Source organism: Saccoglossus kowalevskii, chromosome 21 (genome assembly GCF_978046115.1).
Source record: "Saccoglossus kowalevskii chromosome 21, keSacKowa6.1, whole genome shotgun sequence".
Classification (NCBI taxonomy): domain Eukaryota; kingdom Metazoa; phylum Hemichordata; class Enteropneusta; family Harrimaniidae; genus Saccoglossus; species Saccoglossus kowalevskii.
The window spans coordinates 27518635-27542116 of NC_140661.1; the positions used below are offsets into that span (position 1 = coordinate 27518635).

General features: G+C 34.9%; 1 protein-coding gene across 1 annotated transcript in view; it reads left to right on the forward strand.

The window, feature by feature from the left end:
* The first annotated feature begins 987 nt into the window (after positions 1 to 987).
* LOC100369652 (uncharacterized) overlaps positions 988 to 23482 on the forward strand; it is a 67096-nt gene continuing 44601 nt past the window's right edge. The window contains exon 1 of the mRNA XM_085494942.1: positions 988 to 1235. The gene's annotated coding sequence lies outside the window, so the exon portion shown is untranslated. The remainder of the gene's footprint in view (positions 1236 to 23482) is intronic.

The following is a 23482-nucleotide window of genomic DNA, read 5'->3' on the forward strand; positions in this document are numbered from 1 at the left end:
AACACATATAAATAAAACAATTTCCTCAATAACTTTAGTGTTCGGTTTAGACAGTGTTCACTGTATAAAAGGTTCTCTTTAAAGCATATTTTTAAAAAATATTTAGAAATTCTAACCTATTTTATACAAAAGCTAGCCTTCAATAATTTTTGAAATGGTATTTATAGAGCTGTGTTCTCCCCATATAATATTTTGTTACAAAAAAAGACATATTAATCTCTATTGTTTCTCAAAAGTTCAGGCATAACATTATTTCAGTGGCAAAGGATTGGGGAGTATTATTAAATATATTACAGTCTAATGCGCTCAAAATCAGCAAAGGTACTACGTAATCTTGGTAAATTTCTACATAAAGCATTCAACCTTAGAAGGGAGTTTTCGTTACTATCGGTATAAGAATTTTGTTATATATATATATATATGTATTTTACGATTTCTGTACATTCTCCAGTGCTTGTGTATTCTTTTGTTTTTTTGTTATGTATAGTCATATGGGCCTGTGGCCTAAAAGACAATAAACATTAATTTAATTAATTATAATTGAGAAAATTACAGATGATCCCTTACAGTGAATGATCAACAATGATATGATGTAAAAAAAGTAGGTTGACTAGTAACAATACTACAACTATTTTAGGAATCTTGGCCTGTAAATGAAGCTGAATACTTGCCAAGTTATAATCAAGTAAAAGAAATAAAAAATTAAAGCTTTCCATATTTATATAAATAAATAAAATTTATGTTTAATTATTCATGAAACTAGCTTCCTTATGTATGTTATGCCCGCAGGAGGTGAACTTCTCACCTTTGTGAAAATGCGTATTTTACAGATGATCCCTAGATTGAATGGAGCATAAGACAGAGGCAAGTAGGCTGAGAGGAAACGGCAATGTCATTGATACCTGCTCTGTATATGCGAACACTGACGTTTTCAGCAGCTCTGTATGATTGGATGAGACAACCACCAAGAGGCCCTACTTTGGGGTATGCCGGCACCATGTCAACTTGTTCGTTTTGAATAGCCAGATTTTTTCTACTGATATACTCCAAGACCTGTGGTGAGTCCAGTAATGGAAGGAGTCTGATTATAAAGGCCAGACTGAAAGGTGATGTAGAGTTGGGACTAACGCGGTACATTAACACCAACGGAAGTGAATAATAATTTTGTGAAAGCTCTCCAGATATTCAAATGTCTAAAGGACGTTCTTGTCCAGATCTTGAAATTCTATACACAGGTAGGTAAAAATAAGGTTCTGTTCTTAAAGTATTTAAATATTTACACACAGTTGATGAAAACATTGTGATTATATAAAAAAAAATATACTTATTTTTCAAACCTATTATATATATTGTTTGAGATGAAACAATATTGTGATTATATACGCTCTGGCTTCAGAGAGTATGGAATTAAATGATAAAGTCGAGGATTGTGGCATTGTTAAGGTGTTTCTCCTCGCATGGGGCCGTCTCGTGTCAACACTTGTTTTAATATATTACCTATATTTGAAATATTTTATTAATATTTTTTCTGAGACATTTTAATCCCAGTAGTAAGCTCACAATCATGAATATTATGATATAGTAATATTTCACAATATGATACAATATTATAATTCTTAATTAATTAATAACTATTTCATCAACTTGTGACGATTCATGCCCCAGGCGTATTATTTTTTGATGATTTATTAGTGCAGTCAGATGCTATTGAAATATATCAGGATTTGTTTGTTCATTTTATTAAATGTAAAATGGAAAGCTATGTAGGTCAAAATGGCATGTCAGAAAATGCTATGTATAAAATATATAAAAGAAATAATTACTCTGAAATAGATTTTTTTATATTCTATTAATTAAATTTATTTTAAAAGTTCCGACATTTTTTCTACGTTACATATTTTTTGTTATGATTATTTATCTGTATAAAAATTTTACAAACTTTTATCATGTATATATGAACAAAATAACAATCTATGAATAAATTGTTCACATTAAATTTAATAATTGTATTATTTTTTATGGTGATAAATTGTGATTAATTTGATATGTTTCAAAAAAGAAACCATTACTGCCGTTGTTTGCCAATATCTGCCTTAGATACAGAATGAATGATTTTACCTAATTTGTAGCATTTTGTATTTCACAGAATTCTGTAGACTGCTTTCACTTTGGCAGAAATGCGTTTAGGTGAATTTCACAATTCAAGGGAAGCACATAATTTTATTGCAGTAAAAATGTAATTGACTTTTTTTTAGTAATTTTCTTAAAATTCACTCTTAATATTAATTATCTCTGAAAATTTACTTTGATTTATGGGGATTTTTTTGTTGAAACAGGATGTTGACTTCCCATCTGTTTACATTTAATATAAATTACATAGTGTTAATAATCTTTTGAGCCGAAATAATTTTTGTGCCATATTTTGAACATTTTTTCTAATATAATCTAAAAAATATAAAAAATGTAAGATGGTTGGTTATTTGGTTGTGAAAGGTGACAATAGACTCTGGCGCTCAAAATGTGTGTTTATGACAACACGTTGGCAAGATATAAAATGGTTTATTTGGCAATTGGGAGGGGGTGCTCATTGTGTTCCACCTAAGCACTCGAAGCAACTGCAACTAACAAAGAAAATTGTGAACACACCTAGCTGTACTCAAGAAAACAGTAAACTAACAGGGAATCATGGACATATGGTGAGCCCCACCCCCACCCCCACCCCCTCCACCACCACATCGAAATTGCAAAATTAAATTTCCCTGTTTATTTTTGTTTGCAAATTTTTTCATTTTTATTTAAACTTAGATTAAAACGCTAGCCAGATACAGCTCAATTACATTGTAAAAAAAAGTAATTTTGTAATTACGTAAAAAAAAAGTAATTTTGTAATTACGTAAAAAAAAAGTAATTTTGTAATTACGTAAAAAAAAAAGTAATTTTGTAATTACGTAAAAAAAAGTAATTTTGTAATTACGTAAAAAAAAGTAATTTTGTAATTACGTAAAAAAAAGTAATTTTGTAATTACGTAAAAAAAAAGTAATTTTGTAATTACGTAAAAAAAAAGTAATTTTGTGTAACTCTCAACAAAGATGCAATTCTGTTTCCTGCAAAATTGGGGAAAATAAAACATGTTGAGTGTTCCAACCTGGAAATAAATATGCAGGATAGAATTGTTTTAAAAAACAACTATTACCCATCCATAGGAACTTGAAACTGAGGTGTTTTGTTTCCCCAATAGTGGAGATAGTATTCTCAAATGCGTGTTTGAGATTCGTCTGGTGAAATAACATAAAATCATTATTCTACATTTAGAAATTTTCACTTGCGTTTTGTTACATTTTTGTGACGATTGTCTCATGAGAGTGAAAAGATCCTGGGACAAACTTATAAACCATGTCTGATGTGAACACTGCATTTCTTTAGTAGTCCTATGTGGACTAGCGATGAGAGACAATACAGATTAAGATGATCTATGCATTTGATGTGAACACTGCATTTCTTTAGTAGTCCTATGTGGACTAGCGATGAGAGACAACAATACAGATTAAGATGATCTATGCATTTGATGTGAACACTGCATTTCTTTAGTAGTCCTATATGGACTAGCGATGAGAGACAACAAAACAGATTAAGATGATCTATGCATTTGATGTGAACACTGCATTTCTTTAGTAGTCCTATATGGACTAGCGATGAGAGACAACAAAACAGATTAAGATGATCTATGCATTTGATGTGAACACTGCATTTCTTTAGTAGTCCTATGTGGACTAGCGATGAGAGACAGCAATACAGATTAAGATGATCTATGCATTTGATGTGAACACTGCATTTCTTTAGTAGTCCTATATGGACTAGCGATGAGAGACAACAAAACAGATTAAGATGATCTATGCATTTGATGTGAACACTGCATTTCTTTAGTAGTCCTATGTGGACTAGCGATGAGAGACAACAATACAGATTAAGATGATCTATGCATTTGATGTGAACACTGCATTTCTTTAGTAGTCCTATGTGGACTAGCGATGAGAGACAGCAAAACAGATTAAGATGATCTATGCATTTGATGTGAACACTGCATTTCTTTAGTAGTCCTATGTGGACTAGCGATGAGAGACAGCAATACAGATTAAGATGATCTATGCATTTGATGTGAACACTGCATTTCTTTAGTAGTCCTATGTGGACTAGCGATGAGAGACAACAATACAGATTAAGATGATCTATGCATTTGATGTGAACACTGCATTTCTTTAGTAGTCCTATGTGGACTAGCGATGAGAGACAACAATACAGATTAAGATGATCTATGCATTTGATGTGAACACTGCATTTCTTTAGTAGTCCTATGTGGACTAGCGATGAGAGACAACAATACAGATTAAGATGATCTATGCATTTGATGTGAACACTGCATTTCTTTAGTAGTCCTATGTGGACTAGCGATGAGAGACAACAAAACAGATTAAGATGATCTATGCATTTGATGTGAACACTGCATTTCTTTAGTAGTCCTATGTGGACTAGCGATGAGAGACAACAATACAGATTAAGATGATCTATGCATTTGATGTGAACACTGCATTTCTTTAGTAGTCCTATGTGGACTAGCGATGAGAGACAACAATACAGATTAAGATGATCTATGCATTTGATGTGAACACTGCATTTCTTTAGTAGTCCTATGTGGACTAGCGATGAGAGACAACAATACAGATTAAGATGATCTATGCATTTGATGTGAACACTGCATTTCTTTAGTAGTCCTATGTGGACTAGCGATGAGAGACAACAATACAGATTAAGATGATCTATGCATTTGATGTGAACACTGCATTTCTTTAGTAGTCCTATGTGGACTAGCGATGAGAGACAACAATACAGATTAAGATGATCTATGCATTTGATGTGAACACTGCATTTCTTTAGTAGTCCTATGTGGACTAGCGATGAGAGACAGCAATACAGATTAAGATGATCTATGCATTTGATGTGAACACTGCATTTCTTTAGTAGTCCTATGTGGACTAGCGATGAGAGACAGCAATACAGATTAAGATGATCTATGCATTTGATGTGAACACTGCATTTCTTTAGTAGTCCTATGTGGACTAGCGATGAGAGACAACAAAACAGATTAAGATGATCTATGCATTTGATGTGAACACTGCATTTCTTTAGTAGTCCTATGTGGACTAGCGATGAGAGACAACAAAACAGATTAAGATGATCTATGCATTTGATGTGAACACTGCATTTCTTTAGTAGTCCTATGTGGACTAGCGATGAGAGACAACAATACAGATTAAGATGATCTATGCATTTGATGTGAACACTGCATTTCTTTAGTAGTCCTATATGGACTAGCGATGAGAGACAACAATACAGATTAAGATGATCTATGCATTTGATGTGAACACTGCATTTCTTTAGTAGTCCTATGTGGACTAGCGATGAGAGACAACAATACAGATTAAGATGATCTATGCATTTGATGTGAACACTGCATTTCTTTAGTAGTCCTATGTGGACTAGCGATGAGAGACAACAATACAGATTAAGATGATCTATGCATTTGATGTGAACACTGCATTTCTTTAGTAGTCCTATGTGGACTAGCGATGAGAGACAACAAAACAGATTAAGATGATCTATGCATTTGATGTGAACACTGCATTTCTTTAGTAGTCCTATGTGGACTAGCGATGAGAGACAACAATACAGATTAAGATGATCTATGCATTTGATGTGAACACTGCATTTCTTTAGTAGTCCTATGTGGACTAGCGATGAGAGACAGCAATACAGATTAAGATGATCTATGCATTTGATGTGAACACTGCATTTCTTTAGTCGTCCTATGTGGACTAGCGATGAGAGACAGCAATACAGATTAAGATGATCTATGCATTTGATGTGAACACTGCATTTCTTTAGTAGTCCTATATGGACTAGCGATGAGAGACAACAATACAGATTAAGATGATCTATGCATTTGATGTGAACACTGCATTTCTTTAGTAGTCCTATGTGGACTAGCGATGAGAGACAACAATACAGATTAAGATGATCTATGCATTTGATGTGAACACTGCATTTCTTTAGTAGTCCTATGTCGACTAGCGATGAGAGACAACAAAACAGATTAAGATGATCTATGCATTTGATGTGAACACTGCATTTCTTTAGTAGTCCTATATGGACTAGCGATGAGAGACAACAATACAGATTAAGATGATCTATGCATTTGATGTGAACACTGCATTTCTTTAGTAGTCCTATGTGGACTAGCGATGAGAGACAGCAATACAGATTAAGATGATCTATGCATTTGATGTGAACACTGCATTTCTTTAGTAGTCCTATGTGGACTAGCGATGAGAGACAACAATACAGATTAAGATGATCTATGCATTTGATGTGAACACTGCATTTCTTTAGTAGTCCTATGTGGACTAGCGATGAGAGACAACAATACAGATTAAGATGATCTATGCATTTGATGTGAACACTGCATTTCTTTAGTAGTCCTATGTGGACTAGCGATGAGAGACAACAATACAGATTAAGATGATCTATGCATTTGATGTGAACACTGCATTTCTTTAGTAGTCCTATGTGGACTAGCGATGAGAGACAACAATACAGATTAAGATGATCTATGCATTTGATGTGAACACTGCATTTCTTTAGTAGTCCTATGTGGACTAGCGATGAGAGACAGCAATACAGATTAAGATGATCTATGCATTTGATGTGAACACTGCATTTCTTTAGTAGTCCTATGTGGACTAGCGATGAGAGACAGCAATACAGATTAAGATGATCTATGCATTTGATGTGAACACTGCATTTCTTTAGTAGTCCTATATGGACTAGCGATGAGAGACAACAATACAGATTAAGATGATCTATGCATTTGATGTGAACACTGCATTTCTTTAGTAGTCCTATGTGGACTAGCGATGAGAGACAACAATACAGATTAAGATGATCTATGCATTTGATGTGAACACTGCATTTCTTTAGTAGTCCTATATGGACTAGCGATGAGAGACAGCAATACAGATTAAGATGATCTATGCATTTGATGTGAACACTGCATTTCTTTAGTAGTCCTATGTGGACTAGCGATGAGAGACAACAATACAGATTAAGATGATCTATGCATTTGATGTGAACACTGCATTTCTTTAGTAGTCCTATGTGGACTAGCGATGAGAGACAACAATACAGATTAAGATGATCTATGCATTTGATGTGAACACTGCATTTCTTTAGTAGTCCTATGTGGACTAGCGATGAGAGACAACAATACAGATTAAGATGATCTATGCATTTGATGTGAACACTGCATTTCTTTAGTAGTCCTATATGGACTAGCGATGAGAGACAACAATACAGATTAAGATGATCTATGCATTTGATGTGAACACTGCATTTCTTTAGTAGTCCTATATGGACTAGCGATGAGAGACAACAATACAGATTAAGATGATCTATGCATTTGATGTGAACACTGCATTTCTTTAGTAGTCCTATATGGACTAGCGATGAGAGACAGCAATACAGATTAAGATGATCTATGCATTTGATGTGATGTGAACACTGCATTTCTTTAGTAGTCCTATGTGGACTAGCGATGAGAGACAACAATACAGATTAAGATGATCTATGCATTTGATGTGAACACTGCATTTCTTTAGTAGTCCTATGTGGACTAGCGATGAGAGACAACAATACAGATTAAGATGATCTATGCATTTGATGTGAACACTGCATTTCTTTAGTAGTCCTATATGGACTAGCGATGACAGACAACAATACAGATTAAGATGATCTATGCATTTGATGTGAACACTGCATTTCTTTAGTAGTCCTATGTGGACTAGCGATGAGAGACAACAATACAGATTAAGATGATCTATGCATTTGATGTGAACACTGCATTTCTTTAGTAGTCCTATGTGGACTAGCGATGAGAGACAACAATACAGATTAAGATGATCTATGCATTTGATGTGAACACTGCATTTCTTTAGTAGTCCTATGTGGACTAGCGATGAGAGACAACAATACAGATTAAGATGATCTATGCATTTGATGTGAACACTGCATTTCTTTAGTAGTCCTATGTGGACTAGCGATGAGAGACAGCAAAACAGATTAAGATGATCTATGCATTTGATGTGAACACTGCATTTCTTTAGTAGTCCTATGTGGACTAGCGATGAGAGACAACAATACAGATTAAGATGATCTATGCATTTGATGTGAACACTGCATTTCTTTAGTAGTCCTATGTGGACTAGCGATGAGAGACAACAATACAGATTAAGATGATCTATGCATTTGATGTGAACACTGCATTTCTTTAGTAGTCCTATGTGGACTAGCGATGAGAGACAACAATACAGATTAAGATGATCTATGCATTTGATGTGAACACTGCATTTCTTTAGTAGTCCTATGTGGACTAGCGATGAGAGACAACAATACAGATTAAGATGATCTATGCATTTGATGTGAACACTGCATTTCTTTAGTAGTCCTATGTGGACTAGCGATGAGAGACAGCAAAACAGATTAAGATGATCTATGCATTTGATGTGAACACTGCATTTCTTTAGTAGTCCTATGTGGACTAGCGATGAGAGACAACAATACAGATTAAGATGATCTATGCATTTGATGTGAACACTGCATTTCTTTAGTAGTCCTATGTGGACTAGCGATGAGAGACAACAATACAGATTAAGATGATCTATGCATTTGATGTGAACACTGCATTTCTTTAGTAGTCCTATGTGGACTAGCGATGAGAGACAGCAAAACAGATTAAGATGATCTATGCATTTGATGTGAACACTGCATTTCTTTAGTAGTCCTATGTGGACTAGCGATGAGAGACAACAATACAGATTAAGATGATCTATGCATTTGATGTGAACACTGCATTTCTTTAGTAGTCCTATGTGGACTAGCGATGAGAGACAACAATACAGATTAAGATGATCTATGCATTTGATGTGAACACTGCATTTCTTTAGTAGTCCTATGTGGACTAGCGATGAGAGACAACAATACAGATTAAGATGATCTATGCATTTGCTTATACAATAACAATAACAAAGCTGTTCAGGTCTTTAACCCTTCCAATGTCATTTATTTTCCAGCCCAAATTTTGATGAAGCATTTTACAATTTTTAGCTCCGCTGTCGACTTTGTCGAGCGGAGCTTATCATATGAGTGATTGTCCGTCTCCGTCGTCCGTGTCAATGTTTTACTTTTTCGACTTCTTCTTGAAAACTACAAGCCTGAATGCTTTGATACTTGGTGTATATGTACCTTGGGTAGACCTCTCTCAGATTTGTTCATTTCATGATGATATCTTCAATTCTCTAATTTTGGTGAATATTTTTGTCATTTTTAGTAAAAAGTGATATTTTCGACTTCTTGTTGAAAACCGCAAGTGCAATTGCTTTGATATTACATATATAGGTACTACATGTGGACCTCTCTCAGATTTGTTCATTTTGTAATGATATCTTCAATTCTCTAATTTTGGTGAATATTTTTGTAATTTTTGGTAAAAAGTGATATTTTCGACCTCTTGTTGAAAACCGCAAGTCCAATTGCTTTGATATTACATATATAGGTACTACATGTCGACCTCTCTCAGATTTGTTCATTTTGTAATGATATCTTCAATTCTCTAATTTTGGTGAATATTTTTGTAATTTTTGGTAAAAAGTGATATTTTCGACCTCTTGTTGAAAACCGCAAGTCCAATTGCTTTGATATTACATATATAGGTACTACATGTCGACCTCTCTCAGATTTGTTCATTTTGTAATGATAGCTTTAATTCTCTAATTTTGGTGAATATTTTTGTAATTTTTGGTAAAAAGTGATATTTTCGACTTCTTGTTGAAAACCGCAAGTCCAATTGCTTTGATATTACATATATAGGTACTACATGTGGACCTCTCTCAGATTTGTTCATTTTGTAATGATATCTTTAATTCTCTAATTTCGGTGAATATTTTTGTAATTTTTGGTAAAAAGTGATATTTTCGACTTCTTGTTGAAAACCGCAAGTCCAATTGCTTTGATATTACATATATAGGTACTACATGTGGACCTCTCTCAGATTTGTTCATTTTGTAATGATATCTTTAATTCTCTAATTTCGGTGAATATTTTTGTAATTTTTGGTAAAAAGTGATATTTTCGACTTCTTGTTGAAAACCGCAAGTCCAATTGCTTTGATATTAAATATATAGGTACTACATGTGGACCTCTCTCAGATTTGTTCATTTCATGATGATATCTTTAATTCTCTAATTTTGATGAATATTTTTGTAATTTTTGGTAAAAAGTGATATTTTCGACTTCTTGTTGAAAACCGCAAGTCCAATTGCTTTGATATATTATACATATAGGTACTACATGTGGACCTCTCTCAGATTTGTTCATTTTCTAATGATATCTTCTGTTCTTTAATTGCCATGTGCATTGCTAACAGCGGAGCTATCTCAGCCGACAGGCTGCTTGTTTATATTTTTTCTCCTATTTATTTGTAAATTTTGAACAAAATCAACATCATTTCCCGAAAAACCACAATTTTGATTACCGGTAAAATCATAAAAAAATATGAAAAAACTTTTGAAAACTTTTATTTTGTGAATAGTGATAAAAATTTGACTCAGTGTTCACAGGGTTAAAGGTAGAGAGTTAATCTACAACTATATTATGATAGGGAAACCTCAGTGAATAGAATTTGTATGAGATTCATAAACTAATTTTATTTTTTCATAATTAATCACACTTTCACTTATTTTTCTTCCAACTTCATTCACTTTCACTTTGGGAAAAAGACTTCAAGATTTTTAAATATGTTTGCACAAGATTTGTTTTTTGTATCTCCAGATTGCATTGTCGAATAGAATTTTTTTTTTTCCAAAATCAGTTCCATGAAACATTTCACGTTTTATGGAAATCATAATCGATAATACAAATTATTCAATGAGTGGAATCAATTTTAGTATGAATAAAAAAATTTCACCAGAAAAACAAAAACAAAAAATAAACATTTTCAAGGAACTTGTTAAAATCTGATCAAAAAGTAAATTTCATCATTTTATCATAGTGCACCCTATATACATGTAAAGAAAAATAGTGTTTCATTCATGAAAGTAGATTACTTTATATGGCTTATGCTGACCGATAAATGCACAAATTAAAAACCCAGTGAATATTCAAAATTCTAACAATAAAATATTAGTATTGTTTATAAAAACTTATGAATATCCATGATCTGCGGTGCAGTGGTTCAACCTGATCAGCCTTCCCTTTTTTCGTTATCAAGGGTTTCCAGTAATTTTGTTTGAAACAAGGGATTCTTTTTATTGCTGAATGAAGCTTGGAGGTTTTGATTTTATTAATTTTTAATCGCATTTCATGGTAATATTCATTGTTTTTGTCTTGTTTGAATTAGTGTTTTACTATTGGTTTTACGAGACATGATGTATGTACTCTGCTCCTATATATTGATTGTGAAATACCCAGCTGAACCCCCTGAATTGAAAATAGAATGGTCCAGACTAGAAAGTTTAAATTATTCACTGTGTTCGTTTAGCTCATATTTTTGTAGAGCGCCCCCTTTTTTTGAAACATACATACCGTACAAAGCAAAAATTATCGTCTGATTGGTCTTGATGTTATCGTTTGGTTAGCCAATCAAACACAATCTTGTATGTAGCTTCATATAGACTCCCCAACTATCCTGTTCTTGTACATTTAAATTCTAACGAGCTAATTCATATTGACAATCAAACTACATAGTATTAAAATATCTAAAAGAGCATCTTAAGGTTAAAAGACATTTACAAATAAAAAAATTGCTTTTACTTGAAATCTTTGTTTTCAATTTTTTCTGTGAAATTGTTGTTGCATGATTTTGTGTGTTTTCATCTGATTCAAATTTATATAAAAATGTAAGTGTATGCAGGTTTTTTTCATAGAAGATGACAGAATATGACTTAATGATTAATAACTAAAACCTGCATTACTGTCAAATACTTTAATTTAGCTGGAATTTATTTTCACTGAAAAAACTTTTTGGAATTTATTTTCACTGATTTCCGACGAGTTGAATGTAAAAATATAGGAAAAAAGGTATATTCGTTGGATTTTATTTTCAATGAATCTTTCCTTCAGCAAAAATAGCGAAAATTAATTAAAGCGAAAATAAAGTATTTTACAGTACATCAAGTTTTGTGAAAGAATGGATTAATGTCGAAAACCTACGCTGCATCAAGAATATGGGATTGTGTTGTGTGTATCATTTTTGAATATTTATTATACTAAGTATCAATAAATAAATCCTAGTCAGCACCTTTGGGTAAGCTTTATTCAATGACACCTCTGTCATTTGATAAATTTTCACAAAACCAAGAGATGAATTCATCTCCTAGCCTTGGACTTGAATTCATCTCCTGGCCTTGGATTTGAATTCATCTCCTGGCCTTGGATTTGAATTCATCTCCTGGCCTTGGATTAGAATTCATCTCCTGGCCTTGGATTTGAATTAATCTCCTGGCCTTGGATTTGAATTCATCTCCTGGCCCTTGGATTTGAATTCATCTCCTGGCCTTGGATTTGAATTCATCTCCTGGCCTTGGATTTGAATTCATCTCCTGGCCTTGGATTTGAATTCATCTCCTGGCCTTGGATTTGAATTCATCTCCTGGCCTCTGATTCAGATTCATTTTCTGGCCTCTGATTCAGATTCATCTCCTGGCCTCTGATTCAGATTCATCTCCTGGCCTCTGATTCAGATTCATCTCCTGGCCTCTGATTCAGATTCATCTCCTGGCCTGTGATTCAGATTCATCTCCTGGCCTCTGATTCAGATTCATTTCCTGGCCTCTGATTCAGATTCATTTCCTGGCCTCTGATTCAGATTCATCTCCTGGCCTCTCATTCAGATTCATCTCCTGGCCTCTGATTCAGATTCATCTCCTGACCTCTGATTCAGATTCATCTCCTGGCCTCTGAATCAGGTTTATCTCCTGGCCTCTGATTCGGATTCATCTCCTGGCCTCTGATTCGGATTCATCTCCTGGCCTCTCATTCGGATTCATCTCCTGGTCTCTCATTCAGATTCATCTCCTGGTCTCTCATTCAGATTCATCTCCTGGTCTCTCATTCAGATTTATCTCCTGACCCCTGATTCAGATACATCTCCTGGCCTCTGATTCGGATACATCTCCTGGCCTCTGATTCAGATTCATCTCCTGGCCTCTGATTCGGATTCATCTCCTGGCCTCTGATTCGGATACATCTCCTGGTCTCTCATTCAGATTCATCTCCTGGTCTCTCATTCAGATTTATCTCCTAACCCCTGATTCAGATACATCTCCTGGCCTCTGATTCGGATACATCTCCTGGCCTCTGATTCAGATTCATCTCCTGGCCTCTGATTCAGATTCATCTCCTGGCCTCTGATTCGGATACATCTCCTGGTCTCTCATTCAGATTCATCTCCTGACCCCTGATTCAGATACATCTCCTGACCCCTGATTCAGATACATCTCCTGGCCTCTGATTCGGATACATCTCCTGGCTTCTGATTCAGATTCATCTCCTGGCTTCTGATTCAGATTCATCTCCTGGCCTCTGATTCAGATTCATCTCCTGGCCTCTGATTCGGATTTATCTCCTGGCCTCTAATCGGATTTATCTCCTGGCCTCTGATTCGGATTTATCTCCTGGCCTCTGATTCGGATTTGTCTCCTGGCCTCTGATTCGGATTTATCTCCTGGCCTCTGATTCGGATTTATCTCCTGGCCTCTGATTCAGATTTATCTCCTGGCCTCTGATTCGGATTTATCTCCTGGCCTCTAATTCAGATTTATCTCCTGGCCTCTGATTCGGATTTATCTCCTGGCCTCTGATTCGGATTTATCTCCTGGCCTCTGATTCAGATTTATCTCCTGACCTCTGATTCAGATTCATCTCCTGGCCTCTGAATCAGGTTTATCTTCTGGCCTCTGATTCAGATTCATCTCCTGACCCCTGATTCAGATTCATCTCCTGGCCTCTGATTCAGATTCATCTCCTGGCCTCTGATTCGGATTTATCTCCTGGCCTCTGATTCGGATTTATCTCCTGGCCTCTGATTCGGATTTATCTCCTGGCCTCTGATTCGGATTTATCTCCTGGCCTCTGATTCGGATTTATCTCCTGGCCTCTGATTCGGATTTATCTCCTGGCCTCTGATTCGGATTTATCTCCTGGCCTCTGATTCGGATTTATCTCCTGGCCTCTGATTCGGATTTATCTCCTGGCCTTCTGATTCGGATTTATCTCCTGGCCTCTGATTCGGATTTATCTCCTGGCCTCTGATTCAGATACATCTCCTGGCCTCTGATTCAGATTCATCTCCTGGCTTCTGATTCAGATTCATCTCCTGGCTTCTGATTCAGATTCATCTCCTGGCTTCTGATTCAGATTCATCTCCTGGCTTCTGATTCAGATTCATCTCCTGACCCCTGATTCAGATTCATCTCCTGGCCTCTGATTCAGATTCATCTCCTGGCCTCTGATTCAGATTCATCTCCTGGCCTCTGATTCAGATTCATCTCCTGGCCTCTGATTCGGATTCATCTCCTGGCCTCTGATTCGGATTCATCTCCTGGCCTCTGATTCGGATTCATCTCCTGGCCTCTGATTCGGATTCATCTCCTGGCCTCTGATTCAGATTCATCTCCTGGCCTCTGATTCAGATTCATCTCCTGGCCTCTGATTCAGATTCATCTCCTGGCCTCTGATTCAGATTCATCTCATGGCCTCTGATTCAGATTCATCTCCTGGCCTCTGATTCAGATTCATCTCCTGGCCTCTGATTCAGATTCATCTCCTGGCCTCTCATTCAGATTCATCTCCTGGCCTCTCATTCAGATTCATCTCCTGGCCTCTCATTCAGATTCATCTCCTGGCCTCTCATTCAGATTCATCTCTTGGCCTCTGATTCAGATTCATCTCTTGGCCTCTGATTCAGATTCATCTCCTGGCTTCTGATTCAGATTCATCTCCTGGCTTCTGATTCAGATTCATCTCCTGGCTTCTGATTCAGATTCATCTCCTGGCTTCTGATTCAGATTCATCTCCTGGCTTCTGATTCAGATTCATCTCCTGGCTTCTGATTCAGATTCATCAATCTATACAATATATCAAAAATACAAGGTTCAGGAAAGTTAATGAAAATCTCAATGATTTTGTGAAATTGTTCATAAATAAACTTGTGTTCTACACTTTCCCTGTGCAGTGTTCATATGCTAATGAGCTAATAAGTGTTAAGCCTTGTTTTTGACCAATTTTAATTTCAAAACTTTTGTCTCTGTTGTAATTTTATTTTAACCTATTTGCTCTTCAAACTCATCAATGGGGGTGGGGGGGGGGCAGTCAAGGGTTTCTAGTATGTGACATTTTTGATTATTTGAGCACATGCTAGAGGGAAAAAAGGTTTCACCAGGATCCTGTCTAGTTTCAAATTACTGATGTGGCCCACAGTAATTCAAAACAGAAGCGAATGTTTGTAAATCTACACACATTGGAACACTATTGTTTCCATGGTAACAAGTACAGGTACTTTGTTTTTTCAGTCCAGTGTGGACTAATATATATATAATGTCTGTTCCACAGATATCTCAATTTATATTTCAATGAAACTTTGTACATAGATGGTATGTGACATTGCACAGACCTGATTAGTTTTACATTTAAATCTGTGCATGCTAATTACCTAATTTGCAATTAGTCTGATTTCAGCTTTTTCATTGATATCGCAAGTAGTAAACATCTTATTCCAAACATCTTGGTATTGCTCTAAGACAATGTGATGACCTAATTCGTTTTGGGTATAAAATAAAATATATAAATAATAAAGTAATTTGCATAACATTTAATTTTTGTTATTTCCGTTGCCACCCTTCTTGTTTGAAAGGCTAATTTTAAATATGCATCCAATACTTACAATGAAGTTCTTTCTAAGCTTACTTATTAAAGTCTGTTATTTATTAGCTGGTACTCTCTCAGTTAGCAAAATATAAGGATTTTTATACCAGTAGCTTTTTAAATTTTCCACTTTTTTACAACCTGCATCTTTAAATTCATGGTTAATTTTAAATTTTTTTCAAAGAATGAATTAACCAATATGCTAGGTGTATTCTTTCCCTTTTGTTGGGTAAGTTAGGGGGTACTTGCTAGGATACTGTAATGGGTTTCACTGTTTGAATCACTACTGGTATTCAATTTTACTCTTATTATTTTGAGCATATTACGAGTTTTAGTAACTGGTTTTAAGTTCACAAATTTGCCAATGAAACATCAAGTTTCTGTTGCTTGTCCACATGGATTTAATTTAGCAGATTTTAACATCAGTTAAAATAGCAAAATTAGAACCCAGTAAATAATTACATTTACAGTAAATGAAAACCCGGGGAATTTATAAAATCAGGCAGAGAACTTGCTTCTTTTACATAACCATCAATTTTAACATTAACATTACAACAGTAAACATTTGATTTTTTTGATTTTCACATCAGTTGTGTCAGAGATTTCTCAGTCTTTACGTCTGAAAAAAAAAAATTTCTAATGAATATTCCAGAAATAACATAAATTATTTGACCTTTAGAGAATGGTATCGCCATCAAATGACACTCTCCTGCTAAGATCAGTTTGTATGTGAACATATCTGAAGCAACGTTAAACATTATGTAAGGTAGGAGATCCGTTGCTATGGCAGCAGGCAAGTCAATACCCATCTATATTAATAGCTCCGGAAATGAATGATGAAAAGTCCGATGGCATGCCAGTTTTAATCATCTTACTACTTTACCTATTCAATCATCCGTTGGCCGGAAATAACATGTCGTTTATGTACATGTACAATCAATTTTTCATCAATACTCGCTTTACCATCTTTCATTTGGACGTTATTCACTGGTGAGAGACGTCAATCAATATATGACCGACCGACAGATGATTATTTTTAAATAATTACTACTCCAACTGCCAGATTTTTTCCCACACCAAAATGAAGTTGTAAATTTAAAGATTTTTTTTTTAAATATTGGCAGAAATTTTTTGAGCAAAAAGACAAAAGTTGACATTGCTTACAGATTGATGATCGTATTTTATAAAAAAAAAAATTTCCACATTTTCGATAGAAAAAATAGTGGTTAATGTTACATTTTTGTGATATTAACTTCTCAAACATGTACTTTTTTTCTTCTTAATTTTTTGTAAAGCTTGATAGATGTAATTATTAATAGTATAAATTTCTATTATTAATTTTATTAGCTTCATATCTTGTCCAAAAGATAATATTAGGTGATCATATCTCACAAAGGCAGTACTGAGATCGTGACAACCAATGTATAGTGAAAGTTGGTGCAATCCAGTACTGCCTGAAAGAATACCTTGCAGTATTCTCATGATAACTTTATTATACATCTTTTTCCTGCTTTATAGAAATAATTTAATTTGATGTAATAAAGATTTTTGCTATTGCATTTCTAGTCCTAAAAACAGATTTATAATTTGAAATCTGTCCTTCCGTGCTTGGGTCTTCTAGCCATATCAGGCAGTATTACAGTGTGCCTGAATCAGTCAAAATGGATTCCTATAAAATCAAATAGTCAGCTTGTTGACTGCTAGGTAGGTCGGTTTTCAAGAAAAAAAATAAAACTGTATTTGACTGTACAGGTGAATCAAGGCACAAACAAAATATTATGGCCCCTGATTTTTGTCATTTTTCCATCATATTTTATTTTCCCAAAATTTCATAACTATAATAGGATGTTTTTCAAGATCACTATATCAATTTATGATTTTTGGTTGTGTCAATGAGGGGCCAGTGAATTACTGTGAAATACTTTATTTTCGATTGGAATTTATTTTCGCTGAAGGTATAATTCAGTGAAAATAAAATCCAGCGAAAATACTTTTTTTCCTATATTTTACATTCAACTTGTCAAAAATCAGTGAAAATAAATTCCATACAAAACACCCAAAACGTCTTTTCAGCGAAAATTAATTCCAGCTAAAATAAATTATTTTACAGTAAACATCAGAGCTTATCTTTGTGAGTCAGTGTAAAGAGCACACTGATCTTACACATGCTTTGGCTGATCAAGTTCAAACTTCAAACTTCATACATACAATGGAGATTATATCAGGTACATGCGTTTGTTTCATGATTCAATTCAAGGTGGCTGAATTGCAGTCATTTTAAGGCAAAAAAATGCATCAAAATCTCATATTGTCACAATTTTGAAACCAGATTTCAGTCATGTGTTGACGGATTTGGTTTAATCTTGGTACATACATTTAACATAATGGGATTCTGTTACATGTAATTGAATTTTTCGGATTGAGCTCAAAATGGCTGACTGGTGGCTATATTGTTTTAAAGAATACAGTTCCTGATCCACATCTCCGAAATGCCTGGCTTGATCACGATCAAACTTCACACACACATCAGATATTATATTTTTGTCACCATCAAATCCAGAATGGCTGGCTGGCTGGCTGGTGGTTATCTTGTTAATGTTTCAAGGAGTTATCTTGCTCAATTTGGTGAATATTAAAGTTATTACCTTGGTAGTCATGTGATATCATAACTATAATACAAAGTCATTGACAATGACTTGTTTATTTATTTTTTTGTCTTTATTTTGTACATGTTTTGGCACAAACCACAAAAAACAATTTTTTTTACTCTATTGAAGACATGCATTGTACACTATACAGTATTTAACTTGTTTTAAATAAGGCACATGTGAGCAAAAGTTGCACTGATCCATGCTATTTTTTTTATATAATAAAGTGCACATGGCAGTAGTCTTAATGATTTGTTTTTGTTTATACTTTCATGATGCAAATAACAATAATGAAAAAAATAGTATTAAAAATATTCATTTCCTGTTGATGAGGGTTATTTTGACCTACATTTGTCACCGGAAAAGATCTATTCCTATTGACATTAATAATTTAAATGTTCAACAGTAAAATAAATGATTTATTTTATCCGATGCCACTCTGATTAGTATGCATTCCTATTCTCATTGTCGGAAAGTCTTTGCCAAGATTTTGATGCAGTGTGATCTTTTTTTAAAAAAATTATAAAACAGTGAAGTCTGCATGTCCTTATTGCTGTCATTGATATACCGGTATATGTTGTGGAATACCTTGAGTGATGCTCACTATAGATTTTACTGCAATCTGATCTGCTTTTCATCTAAAAACAAAGTTAATTTATGGTATGTATGTATGTATGTATGCATGTTGTCATTGTTGTCTCGTGGTATTGGTCTCATTTAATTAAACTTTAAAGTTTGGAATTTTTTTTTTGCTAAAATATTCAACAATGCACAAATTTGTTAGTTTAATCAATTCATCAACAGAGGATGCCTTACAGTGGTGAAATATATGATTTGCCTGCACATCTTTTTTACGCCTTGTATAAAGAGGTACGGTACATGTATATGCGTAACAGTTTTTGTATAAAGAGGTACGGTACATGTATATGCGTAACAGTTTTTGCGTTTTTTTTCTTCTTTGACTTGTACAGTCACAGATTGAATTTAAATGGATATTTCATTTGTTGAGACATTTTAATACGTCTTTGTTGTCTTTCAAATTCTAAATTTGTTAACGTTACAAGATTTCTTTACATTTTAGAGAACATAATGTGTATTTTGTAATTGAAATTATAAATGTGAGTCTGACAATTTTTTTTGGAATGTTTGGAAGATAAAAACTATTTGAAAACATTGATGTATGTATTCACTTGGTATCACAGATTGATATACCATAAATTGAAAAATATAAAAAATTGTCTTAACACTTAAAACTATGTATTTCCTCTTTTAATACCATCAAATGATGTCACTGAATTATCCATCATGTGATTAATTATTCATGAAGACATTCAATGCAGGCAAACAGACAAGTAAACAAAAACTAAAATTGCTTCACACATGAACTACTGTCTTGTCATTGGAATAATATCTCTAGGTCTTTGTTAAACTTTCTTGGGATTAAAACAAATCACTGAAAATCACAGCTAAGTAACATACTGTAAAATGACTAATTTTCACTGGGTTTAAATTTCGCTGATTTACCATTTCAGGCATATTCAGTGGGTTTTAAATTCACGGTTTTGTCATTTAGATAATGTGTTCTTTGCTAAATTTTACATATTCACTGGGTTTTAATTTAGCGCATTTTCCAGTCAGCGAAATAAGCAAAATTAACCCCTTTACAGTAGTTAAGTTTATTGTTTGCACACATTGTTCTCAGTTGATCTGTGCCACATTCTATAATTACCCAGTTCTATTTTTTTGAAAGAATACAGTTTTTGCTCAAATTAATAAGATTTTTAATGATCCAAGCTTAATTATTCACTGGATTTTATTTCCGCTTAATCTTGCTGATATTCAATTAAAACCCAGCGAATGCTCAAATTTAACCAAAGAATGTAACTTTTCCTTTACAAACCAATGAATTTAAGAACACATCCACTAAAATTAAAGCCAAACTGAATTTCTCCAATTACAGTGTAATATACTGTTATTACGAGAATACCTCAAAGTATGCACGAAGACAGTACAGCGGCAGTATTGAAAAGTTTTGAACAGAATCAGCGAACTTCTTTGTATTTAGTCCGATCAAACCCTGGTGTCAGCCATGTTTGTTCTTATTATTAGAGGACGCTTTATACATGTGTAATCATTCCATATTTGGAATTCGCATTTCCTAATATGGTAGGATGACATTACGTCGTCCTGTAACTTATGGCGTTACGGTGACAGATGTATAATAATAAATGTTATTTATCATTTGGAGGTATGCTTTTAACAGAACAAATATTGTTGATGTTTTTGATCTTTATTGTTACAACACACACATAATTACACCACAAATTATTTCAGTGCATCTGACAAGTGATGATGATATGTTAGTAATTCAGAATAAAATGTCAAAGACATAAAATAGTTTCACAACCCATAAAACAATGATCTTTAAAATAAGTTGCATCTTCCGATGTAGCTAAAAATATCTGGTATATCGGCAAATGTTCGCCGTAAATGCACATGAAGTCTATTTATGACATTACAAGCATTTTGTCACAGAATTTTGGCTTTGCATTTAGATTAGGCATTCCGCTATGTGCATTATGGTGTTACTTTGGTGTATACTTCTTGATTTTGATTAATGTATGTTTAATGCATATTGTCTCTACCAGGTACTTTGATTTACAATGTACATTGCCTGTACTAGAAATGCTACTGTAGTTACCAAATAATTCAAAGCCACTGTAGTTACCAGATAATTCAAAGCCACTGTAGTCACCAGATAATTCAAAGCCACTGTACCCAATATGAGTGTGCCACAGGCTCAATGGGGAGGCCAAAGCCCACTGTACTTATGTGAGTGTACCACAGACTCAGTTGGGAGGCCAAAGCCACTGCACCCTGAGTGAGTGTGCCACAGACTCGGTGGGGAGGCCAAGTCCACTGTACCCTGGGTGAGTGTGCCACAGACTCGGTAGGGAGGTCAAGTCCACTGTACCCTGGGTGAGTGTGCCACAGACTCGGTGGGGAGGTCATGTCCACTGTACCCTGGGTGAGTGTGCCACAGACTCAATGGATGAGGCCAAAGCCACTGTACCCAATGTGAGTGTGCCACAGACTCAATGGGAAGGCCAAAGCCACTGTACCCAATGTGAGTGTGCCACAGACTCAATGGGGAGGCCAAGCCACTGTACCCTGGACAAGTGTGCCACAGACTCAATGGGAAGGCCAAAGCCACTGTACCCTGGGTGAGTGTACCACAGACTCAATGGGGAGGCCAAAGCCACTGTACCCTGGGTGAGTGTACCACAGACTCAATGGGAAGGCCAAGCCACTGTACCCTGGGTGAGTGTACCACAGACTCAATGGGAAGGCCAAAGCCACTGTACCCTGGGTGAGTGTACCACAGACTCAATGGGAAGGCCAAAGCCACTGTACCCTGGGTGAGTGTACCACAGACTCAATGGGAAGGCCAAGCCACTGTACCCTGGGTGAGTGTACCACAGACTCAATGGGAAGGCCAAGCCACTGTACCCTGGGTGAGTGTACCACAGACTCAATGGGAAGGCCAAGCCACTGTACCCTGGGTGAGTGTACCACAGACTCAATGGGAAGGCCAAGCCACTGTACCCTGGGTGAGTGTACCACAGACTCAATGGGAAGGCCAAGCCACTGTACCCTGGGTGAGTGTACCACAGACTCAATGGGAAGGCCAAGCCACTGTACCCTGGACGAGTGTGCCACAGACTCAATGGGAAGGCCAAAGCCACTGTACCCAATGTGAGTGTGCCACAGACTCAGTTTTTAATAAAGGTTTAACTATTAAAATGCTGAAGTCAACTTTCACTAAATAAACCTACGGAATTGTTTTCATATATTTAAAAAATTCTGGCTAGTAGATAATAGGAAATTATGTCCCATTGGTCATAAAATTCATAAAAATACGCTATTAAAAGGATTAGCCTTGTCCTTCAGGAAAAGTAACAGTCTACAAAGTCAATAGAAGGTCAAACTTTTTTTTTTTAACATTTAGCGTTCATTGTTATCTATAATAAGTATAAGTTGAATTCTTTACCAAGGGGTGAAGAGTTTAGTCAGTTTTAAATCTTTTGTAAATTGTAATAGGGGCCCAAACTGTTATTGAACTCTGTTTTATACCAAGGTGATAATTAAACTGTTCCCATCCATCATCTCTGCTTCAATGAAGATCCCAATCATCCTCTAGATACCTAAATCAACTCTCTTCCACTAGACTGACGCCTTAATTTTCTATAACACAGTATCATTAAAAATTGACAAAAAAACAAGAATTATTTGTTGATTTTAGCCATGCTTGCATCTTGTTTGTTTACCTGATTTGGAGTCAAATTGCATCTTTATATCAGATTTAACGAAACAGAACAAATTTACTTTCTCGGTGAACATTAAGTGTATAACATGGACAGTTAACGTGTGTCCTGTAGTTCCTTGGTGCGATAACAATCCTGATTGAGTTGAAAACTTCTTTCTTTAACTCGTGTAGTGCTTTATTGATCCCACAAAAGTACTTGAACATTTTTTCTCATTCTGTTAAAAAATTGCAAATAGTAGGCACTTTTGTTGATGTTGCACAATAATAAAGTGTTGTCCATTTGACCAGAATGCATTTTTTTTAGGGTACACTCAGTTTTTATTACCTTTTTGACATTATTATAGTAAAAACTACAGCAAATGATTTCAAAATCTTATGCGTTATTCAACAATGTCTGATAAATGATTAATAAACTATTTTTGTACAAAAATGTTTGGAAATAATTCACGTGAGTTTCAAAATCAACTTAAAATCAATTTT